At 36.7% G+C, this 10,512-nt stretch overlaps 1 long non-coding RNA gene across 1 annotated transcript; it reads right to left on the bottom strand.

The window, feature by feature from the left end:
- Positions 1–3,222: 3,222 nt before the first annotated feature.
- On the bottom strand, positions 3,223–6,169 carry LOC137029588 (uncharacterized). Its single transcript, XR_010896297.1, has 5 exons — positions 6,015–6,169; positions 5,222–5,380; positions 5,021–5,072; positions 4,877–4,914; positions 3,223–4,016 (listed from the first exon to the last, which is right to left on the bottom strand). It is a non-coding gene; the product is annotated as an uncharacterized lncRNA (long non-coding RNA).
- Positions 6,170–10,512: the final 4,343 nt, after the last annotated feature.

The following is a 10,512-nucleotide window of genomic DNA, read 5'->3' as shown; positions in this document are numbered from 1 at the left end:
CCAGTCTACTTTTTTAGTGGTTGTTCTGGAAGTATTTTTCACATTTATTTTTTCCCATAGGATTTTTTTAAGTCGTGGAAAGCGTTATAAGCCATGAACTAAACCAAACCAACCATCTAAATCACAAAAAAACTTTGATTTGAAGAAAAAAGGCAAAGGTATAAGCAGTGCTGGGTAGTAAGTGACTACATGTAATCTGGATTATGTAGTCAATTTTTCAAAAATTAAATATTTGTAAATGAGTTAGGTCAAAAGTAATCAAAAAGTAGTCGGATTATATTACCTAAAATGTGCAATGTCATAGATTACGTTGCTAACTACAATTTTTATAACACAAATTGTAGTCCATTACGGAATATAAATTATAAGTAATGTACCCAGCACTGGGTATAAGATTGAGTACTTAACTGCTTCAACAAGGGAAAGAACTACAATCCCATGAAGCACCGTGAATGACAATCAAATTAAAGGTGTTTATTGTGTAAGGTGAATTCGGGTAAATTGGGACACATTTTCCCATTGAGATGACTGAAAAAAATAAATAAAAATTATATATGTTTTATCCATAGAAGCTCATCTTGAACTAGCTCTCTTCTTCTTTTCTATTAGAATTCCAGCAGTGTAGACGCTGCTAAGTGTATTACTGCCCTCCACAGGCCAAAGTTTGAACTCATTGTTATATACTTGCACTAGCATATTGTATATGACAATTAAGTTCTAACTTTGACCTGTGGAGGGCAGTAAAACACTTAGCAGTGTCTACACTGCCGGAATTCTAAGTTTTAACCATAGACGCTAGTTCAAGACGAGCATCTATGGCTAAAACATGTAATTTCTTATTTTTCAGAAAATGACCAAATGTTTCGCTAGATAAGACCCTTATTCGTCGTCTGGTATCATTTAAAGCCCTTTGAAACTGCAGTGAAACTGTAATTTTGACCAAAGACTATAGAATAACACAAGACGTGTCACTCATATTGTTTTGAATGGGAGAAAGTGTAACGCGCAATATGGCGGAATAAGTCCCGCCTTCTAAATAAGAGCCATTCGGCGACTGGTAAAGCCATCGCGTCACTTCAGCGGCCGTTAGAATCACCGGTTTCTATAGAAACAGTCAGATGCGCCTCCGAAGAGACACGCGTTTAGGTCTGCGCATGCGCATTAGCTTGATCCAGCCTGAAAAGTAGTTTTTTTTTGTCATGATTCGAGCGTGTAGAAACTAAATTTATGAGCCGGTTGTTGTTAGATTTCATTGGTGATTTCAGATATGAAATTTAATCGTAAGGTTGGCGAACATTTTTGGAGAATTTGATGTTTCCCCATTCAAAGAGATTGCATGATGCCCAGGATGCCCGAGAGGCATTTCAAAGATGGCCGCCGAGTGAAATGACTTGTCTTAAAGGGACTTTGTTTTGACCACTATTCTCCACTATATGGAGAAAAATCCTGGAATGTTTTCATCAAAAAACTTAATTTCTTTTTTGACTGAAAAAAGAAGGACATGGACATCTTGGATGACATGGGGGTGAGTAAATTATCAGGAAATTTTAATTTGAAAGTGAACTAATCCTTTAAAGGTGCTACAGAGGATGTTTTGTTTTATACATTTTTGCAATATTACTTGAAACTGTCTTTACTAACTGATAAAAGACTATTTATTAGGTGCACTGAAAGTAATAATATTAATATACATCATCTGTGCACGAGGTAGGGCCTTAAAAACATCAGCCAATTGTTTACGTGATCATCGCGTAAACGATTGGCCCTCTGGCTTGTCAATCACTGCCGTGACATTTCTTGTGAGAGACGAGTGCGGCTGCGCGCTCCAGTAACTTTCCACACTCCACAGGCGCCGCATACAATGTTTTTGTCAGGAGACCGGAATAACAACTGCAGATTATGAGTTACCTGCGGTGAGTCCGACATAATGAATCCACTAAAGGCTGGAATACACTACACGATTTTTAAAATCTGAACAGATTTTTAAAACACTAGGCATCATATTCTTGCCGACTTTGTAAATGGTTACAGAGAAAAGCCGGGCATCATACACTACCAGACTTTAAAATCGTTCGGAACACAAACAGAAACATGCTTGGTTGCTAGGAGACGCATGACAGACAGGCGAAACAAATGCAAGAGATGAGTAGTGGAAGATGCGAGGCAAATGCTTTTGGAGATAGACAGGGGTGGGTAGACACAGTCAGTATGGACAGATTACAACAGGAGTTAGAGGTAAATTGTGTAGTTTTATGATTATCCAAGTTACCTATAATGTAATCAATTATCATTATCAGTTGCTATGTACATTTAATGTAATATAATCAATAATTCTTCTGGCATTTTAATTCAGCTACATATCCAGGATAAAGCGTAAATGTATAATAGTGATGAATATTAACATATTTAATAATGAATGAATCCGGATTTACCGCAGAAAGTGGTTTGCTAACTCTCAAGACAAAGCTAACAGTACAGTACTTACTGAAGCAATTTTTCTATCATGGTGGAGCTCCACTTATTCTTCAGTGATTTTTTTTTATTGCGTTATGAAAAAGAATTTCCGTATTTTTCAACTCGGGAGCGACGTGACTATGTGACGAAACTGCCGCAAACAAATACTAAAACGGCAGATTCTGCATTTTCTCATTCATGAATGTCATGTGCGATCTCGCAGGCGCGGCTCCATCTAGCGGCTGTAAGCAGTATATTTTAGTGTCTCAACATGATTACTCATCAAGCGCCAAGCTTGTGATTCGTGCGCTGAATGAGGTAAGTTTTTCCTTATTACCTGATTTTATACAGTAGTCTCATATTTTTTTGTCTCGATCTTTGTGACTTTGCACCCTTGATTTGCATTGCTTGGGCAGCGTATGACTGTATCGTGTACTGTATATAGATCAACAACACATATAGTACACTAATGTGTGTTCTAAAATCGGCTCAAAATATCAAACATGTTTGATATCCTCCGACTGGATGGAATCGAAATCTGAAGCTAAAAAATCAGTCTATGACCATGATATACTATGCGATTTTCCATGGAATCTGTAGACTAGCTCAAATCTGCCGACTAGCTCTGACTTTTGTCAACTAGCGTCAACTTGTTCAGACTGTAAATCAGGGGGAAAATCGAGATAGGACTAACTGCAGAACCACAGAACCATACGTCATGACAGTCTGAGGACGACAGTGCCAGACTAACAGCCTGAGGGCGGAAGTGGGCGGAGCCAATTTATCTCCGTAGGCATCGCTCCATTTGGAGCATTTTAAAGTTTAAAACCATGTTAATGTGAAATATTGTATTAAAACGATCTAACTGAAATTATAGATATAGATTCACATTGTGTTAATAGCTTAATCATATACACAATCACGTTAAGATATATATATATAGCCTATGTGTGTATTAAAATCCCCTTGTAACCTTTTAATATTTTAAAAGTTCATAAATTTGTTTTATGTCTTAAATGATTAACTGAATATAAATTGAACACAACAAAGCTTAAACACTAAAATCGATAAACATTTATTAATTTGTCATAAAATATTTTACTTAAGCATTTCAGAATGAATCATTGTTTTTCATAATATATAATACGCATTACACGGTTGTACACTAGAATGCATGAATTAAACACATTCAGATCCATCAAACCCAAAAACAAAAGATATTTATTTAATTTTAATAAAATGTACTAAAATGTAAGAGCAAAAGCATTATATAGCCACTAGCTGTGCTTTGCTCTAAAAAAATACAAAATCAAACTAAATTGAGTGTAGATTGAACAGCAGGTACATGATGACTTTTTTTGTAAAATGTCCATATCATCCTTAATTTGAAAGCAAAACACTAAAGGCTCTTTGGCCAGTTGTCTGTCATCATCTGTTTCAGCCTGTGAAAGTTCTTGTTCCTGGTCTTTTTCTTTCAATATCAGAAAGCACAGCTCTTCCACTAAACCCGTAAAGACCTTTGATTGTTGTGCAGCGCAGAAGTCTTCTGTGATCCGTGGTTCCTTCATGAGAGAAGGGTATAAACAAATGGGATGAGATGTTAAAAGTGTATTTAACAACACTTTGTGTTGTAGTCAGGATGCAGCACAGCATGTATAATAAAGTTTTGACATTCTGTTTTTCTCATGTTTATATATTGAAGACTTAAATCATACTCTGTCACCAATGAAATTAATCAGTTATGTTCAGTATAATTATTTTTTTTTTTTTTTTAAAAGGCAAGCAATTCACATGGCTTTTCACGCTACATTTAACCCCGGGTTATCGTCGTCCTAAACACCACTTTTAACCGTGGGTAAAGTAACGCTCCACATATTGCTTGTATATTTACATGCTTTTGACAGTCACAGAAACACTGTGCATTGTATATAAATAGAAAATTCAGCATTGGAAAGAAAAAAAAAACAAATGCTGACAGAAAATGCAACAATTGCAGAGCAGAAAATACTGTTTAATTCTTTTATAGTCTGAAATGTTCATTCAGGATAAACTTGATCTATATGTAATGAGGAAGTTGACTATATGTAATGAGGATGTGCAATGCCTAAGCATTTATGAAAACATATTGTGTGCTTTGTTCATCCAATCAGTGACACTGACACTGCAAATAAGGATGTTAACCAGGGTTTAGTAATGTACAGTGCATATGAATACTCAGGATTAATTGTTAACCTCAGGTAAATGATGATCAGTGTGAAACGTGAATCAAGATAACCCAGGATTCTGTTTACCTGGGGTTAACAATCACCCAGGGTTAACTATTTAAAGTATGAAAAGCCCTCATATATGTTTTTCATTCTAATGAAAAGAGAAGTTCATACATTTTTAAAAACTTTTAACTTTTCCTTTTTTTTTTGCTTACCATTAACATGAAGATCCCACACAGCCGGTCAACTGTTTCTAAAACAATAGAATATTATTAAGTTATTCCTGAAAAGATGTGACAGATATAACACACCATCTGTATAAGTAGCTTATGTGTTTATGAAAGTCTTATAAAACTAACCTTGTTTTTGATCAGCTTCTCTTGTTCTGGGGTGATTCTGCTTGTCAATTTACTGCATTGCAAAATCAAAGAAAAACTTAGATATATAACCATAAAAATTGCATAAAAGAAACAAGTTTCATTCTTCTAAAGTCAAAATTACTACTTACTTCATTGCAAAAACAACATTTTAAATTCAGAATACAAAAGAAACGTTCATACCTCCATGAACGACAGTTTTTTTTAAGTGAATTTGAAGCTGTGCATTCAACCTGTGCCGTCTGGTCGGTTTAAGAGCACTGGGCAGTGGAAGTTGTTGCAGCACGTTTTGCATCGCTGTAAATGAAGTAAAGCGGAGCATCTCCCGATACTAATATGCCTCTAAAATCCACAAAAACACTGATCAGTATTGTAAAATGTAACCAATTAAATAAAATACAGTACCAACAACAAGTAAAATAACAAACCATGAATATATGTAAACACCCAGGTGAAAAAATACTATAGTAAATACTATAGTGTTTTTGAACCATACTGTATTTACAACACTAATGAATGCTACATAATACTATAATATTAACTATAGTGAACTGATAAACTAGTATAAATAGTATACTTTAGTTTTTACTACAGTAAACTGTAGTGTATATTGTAGTATAATATACCCTAAAATTGTAGAAAACTTAGTACAATATTGGGTAAAGTAATTTGTTTATATTATTATAGCTGCCATATTATCACAGCAACTATAGAATTACCACAATAAATTAATTCAAGTATTTATAGTACTATAGTATGGTTCAAAAACACTATAGTATTTACTATAAATGACTATAGTATTTATTCACCTGGGCGCAAGCAACGTGAGACGATTTGTAAAATATCAAAAGACGTGATAAAGTGACTTTGAAGCCCATTTACAAAATATCTGAGTCATGTTAAGTGTTAACGATCGAATAAATACACAACACATAAACGTGATCGATTAAAAGCACAACACAAAGAAACTTTTTACCGTGTTCGCTTCTTCCGCCATGATTGTTTGCTTGTTTGTCGTCAACTCCGCCCACATCCAACGTGAGACTATTACTCCGCCCACTTCCGCCCTCAGGCTGTTAGTCTGGCGCTGTCGTCCTCAGACTGTCATGACGTATGGTTCTGCGGTTCTGCAGTTGGTTATTATTGGGAAAATCGGGGCAAAAATCATGTAGTGTATTCCAGCCTTAAAGGGATAGTTCACCCAAAAATGAAAATTTGATGTTTATCTGCTTACCCCCAGTGCATCCAAGATGTAGGTGACTTTTTTTCTTCGGTCGAACGCAAATTATGATTTTTAACTGCAACCGCTGCCGTCTGTCAGTCAAATAATAGCAGTAGATGGGAACTTCAACTATAACAGTAAATAAAACTTGCTTAGACAAATCCAAATTAAAACCTGCGGCTCGTGACGACACATTAATGTCCTAAGACACGAAACGATCGGTTTGTGCGAGAAACCGAACATTATTTATATAATTTTTAGCTCTAATACACCACTATGTCCAACTTCGTTCAGCTTCCTGTTAGTGAGGTCAAAAAACGCGTTCTGAAGACGGAAGTGATGTCTCGCCCATATACTTCAATGAGCGCGAGACATCACTTCCGTTGTCAGAGCGCGATCAGACCTCACTAGCCGGAAGCTGAACGAAGTTGGACATAGTGGTGTATTAGAGGTAAAAAATGATATACTGTTCGGTTTCTTGCACAAACCGATCGTTTCGTGTCTTAGGACATCAATGTGCCGTCACGAGCCGCAGGGTTTAATTTGGATTTGTCTATGGAAGTTTTTTCGACTCCTATTGTTCAAGTACCCAATCACTGCTATTATTTGACTGACAGACGGCAGCGGTTGCAGTTAATAATCATAATTTGCGTTCGACTGAAGAAAAAAAGTCATCTACATCTTGGATGCCCTGGGGGTAAGCAGATAAACATCAAATTTTCATTTTTGGGTGTACTATCCCTTTAACACGACACAGCGAATGCCGGTGGTAAACACTCGTGTTCCAATACTCGTGCACGAGTTTTGGGAGGCGTTCCCTCGAAATGAGCTGTGAAGGAGGGGGGTTGTTCTTACACATGCGCTCATTTCAAAAACTCACTAACAGTCTTTGGCTTCTCAGTCGACGAAAAGATCTCTGTAGCTCCTTTAAGTCCTCAAGTTTCTGTTGGTTACTAGTCAAACTCATATCAGGTGACTGATCACTGTCTGCATATTGTGTTGCTGCTCATTAGCATAAAGTAAAAGTCATCTTTTTGGCATGTTGCTAGAAATCATCTAATTGAAAATGAATGAGTTTGCAATTGCAAGAGTGTGAACGCCTCTTCATTGTGAACCGAAAAAACACACGTCGCACCTAATTAGGATGCACAATGGTGGACCAATGAGATTGAGTTGTGGGCGGGGCCATTCCAACACAGCATGCAAGAAATACACACCAAGCAACCAAAAACATGGTTTTGATATGGTGATTTTATTGAATTCAGGATTCCTCTCATCTGCTGCCCTATGACTCATTGTTCGATCTCCTTTTCTCCAACTGATGGCTTTTCTTCAACAGACAACACACACACACACACACACTCTGCTTGCTTGCGTATGTGCGAACACACTTTTCTCTCTCCCATAAAAACAGTCACGCTGTCTCTCACACTGTGGCTGTATGCTGTCAGTGACGCAAGTAGCATATTAAATCATTTTCTAGGAAATGTAAAGCTATTTGCTGATTGTAATACAAGCCTTAAAGCTGGCATGTGCAGTTATGGTAGACCTGATTTAAAATGATTTTAAAAAGCTTTACAACATATAGAAATCCTATTATACCTGGGCAGTGACAGTATGGAGATTGAATCTTGAATCTGAATTCGTTTTCCAACAGTATGTCATGCAAAGCTTTCAGTTTTGGGAATAATACAATATGCATTCTTGGAAATCACCATGTTATTCTAGGAATGGTCAATCCGTTTTAAGTACATCACAAGTATCTTTCATCTTATGCCTGGTTTCTCTGATGATTGCCTTTCTCTCGGGCACACGCGCACATCCTGTGAATCACATCCACTCCAGGATGTGACCAATTACTTAGACCTCTCATCAGCAGAACCTAACATGAGTCTCATCTGTGAGTTCCTGTGATAGCAGGTACTTTAGTCCACAGGGATATGTGTTTCTGTGTGTGTCACATGCATGTCACATACACTGGGTTTACAGTCTTTATTGTGTGAGGATATATATGCAGCTGTCATGTCTGCTCAGAGAAGATGTGCTTGTTATATCCCTCATAAAAAATACTGTGGCATGTACAGTGATGGGATCCATATACACATACCATGGTATTTACTTAGGACTTTACCTTGGTACACACCATGCTACTTGTGAGCTATAATACTCCTGAAGTCATATGATAGCTTTGTGTGAGAAACACATCAAAATGTATTCTTGAACTAATCCTTTAGATACTCCATCTCACTACTTAAAGGTACAATTTGTGATATTATTTCCGCTAGAGGTCGCTAGAAGCCTATTCAAAACAAAGGCGTAGTTTGATGACGCCAAGTTTTAGAGCGGAAACTTGGGACATGTGGTCTCTAACTCAACGGACGGTGCAAAAGAATAGGGATTGGAGTCTGGAAGAACTCATGTTCGTGGATGCGATTATTAACGTTACTGTAGTATGAAGCAGATCAGGACCGAGTGTTGCGGGAGCTGAAGGAGGAGCTGGAGCGATTGATCAACACACGCCTCACGAGCAGCGGGACTTTTATTATGACACAGTCGCCGGCGCCGCTTCCGCTTTTCCGGTCATGAGTTTACGGGAGCTGTCCTTGTCGACAGAACCAGCGGCAGATGGTAAACAGTAATTATGTTCCATAAATAAGTAACACAATCCACCATAAAACGTGCAAGAAGTAAATAAGGAACTGCTTGAAGCAAGCTAGTGGTTTGCTGGACGCTAGACACTACTTCCACATTTGTCCACGGCACTGTTGTCATGTGGTTTCTACGTCAGCAAAGGCGGTAACAAAGGTAACTGACGTCATTGACAGGCGACTGCACTGCCCCTAAGTTTGCCTAATATATGTGGGTGTACTGTGTGTAATTATTATGAATATATAAATACAAACACATCCATGTATATATTTGAGAAATATTTACAAGTATATGTATTTATTTATATTTTTATATAATATATATAAATACATTTTTTTGTACATAAATAACATATTTCTCTTAAATATATACATTAGTTTGTGTGTATTTATGTTTACATATTAATTACACACATTGCTCACACATATATTATACAAACTCAAACTTTTATTTTGCATGCGATTAATCGTGATTAATCGTTTGACAGCCCTAATTTTTATTAATTTCTGTATAATATAATATAATATATAACTGAGGAGCTCACAAGTAAAAAAGATTATAAATGGGTCAAAAATGTCTTAAAATTGTATACATACTTTAAGGTAGTAAAATATATTTTTTTATATACTAGTAAAATGAAATTTTTGTCAATTATTGGTTATAATATAATATAAGGTAATACAATATAATATTTCTAAAAATATTATATATACAGTGTGTGTGTGTGTGCGTTTTTGTGACATATCACAAATGTGTATAATGACATGGGTATGACAGGTATTACAAGGAGAGGGTGACTTATGAGGACATTACCCCATGTCCCCATTCTTCAAAAGACTTATAAATCATACAATGAGTTTTTTTGAGAAAGTAAAAATGTGCACAGTTTCCTGTGATAGGTAGGTTTAGGTGTAGGGTGATAGAAAATACAGTTTGTACGGTATAAAAACCTTTACGCCTATGGAATTTCCCCACAATTCACAAAAACAAACCTGTGTGTGTAGGTGTGTGTGTGTGAGAGAGAGAGGACTGGTTTGAGTTTTAGACCATCAGAGTGAGGACAAGAGTCAAGACTTTGTTTTAGGGATAAGGTAATAATATACTATATAAGGTTATAATGGATGGATACAAGAATGTGTGTGTGTGTGTGTGTGTGTTTATTCATGTGGTTCAGGAAAACCCTATTATGGGGAAAAAATGTCCCCTGAAAAATGGCAATATCCGATAAGTTTAAGTTTAGGGGACAGAATATACAGTTTAAACATGGAAACCCAATGTGTGTGTGTGTGTGTGTGTGTGTGTGTGTGTGTGTGTGTGTGTGTGTGTGTGTGTGTGTGTGTGTGTATAAATGTATGTGGTGGATGTCACTTTAATCTAACATGCCTGTTCATTTCTCCTGCCAGTGTTGAGCATGTCACATATATGGACAGGGTGAAACAGCAAAGTGACAGCACTCCGTCCTCTCTCTACTCATTCGTCCTTTCTCTCTCTCTCGCTCTCTTTCTCCGCCCCTGTCTGTCTGCACCTCTTTCTCCTCTAGGAAAAGAACATCTTTGGTCAATGAGCATTTTCTCATCTGTTTTCTCTCTGCTTTCAGAGATGA

This window comes from Chanodichthys erythropterus, chromosome 10, assembly GCF_024489055.1.
Source record: "Chanodichthys erythropterus isolate Z2021 chromosome 10, ASM2448905v1, whole genome shotgun sequence".
Classification (NCBI taxonomy): Eukaryota; Metazoa; Chordata; class Actinopteri; order Cypriniformes; family Xenocyprididae; genus Chanodichthys; species Chanodichthys erythropterus.
This window is presented reverse-complemented; position numbering and strand designations above follow the sequence as displayed.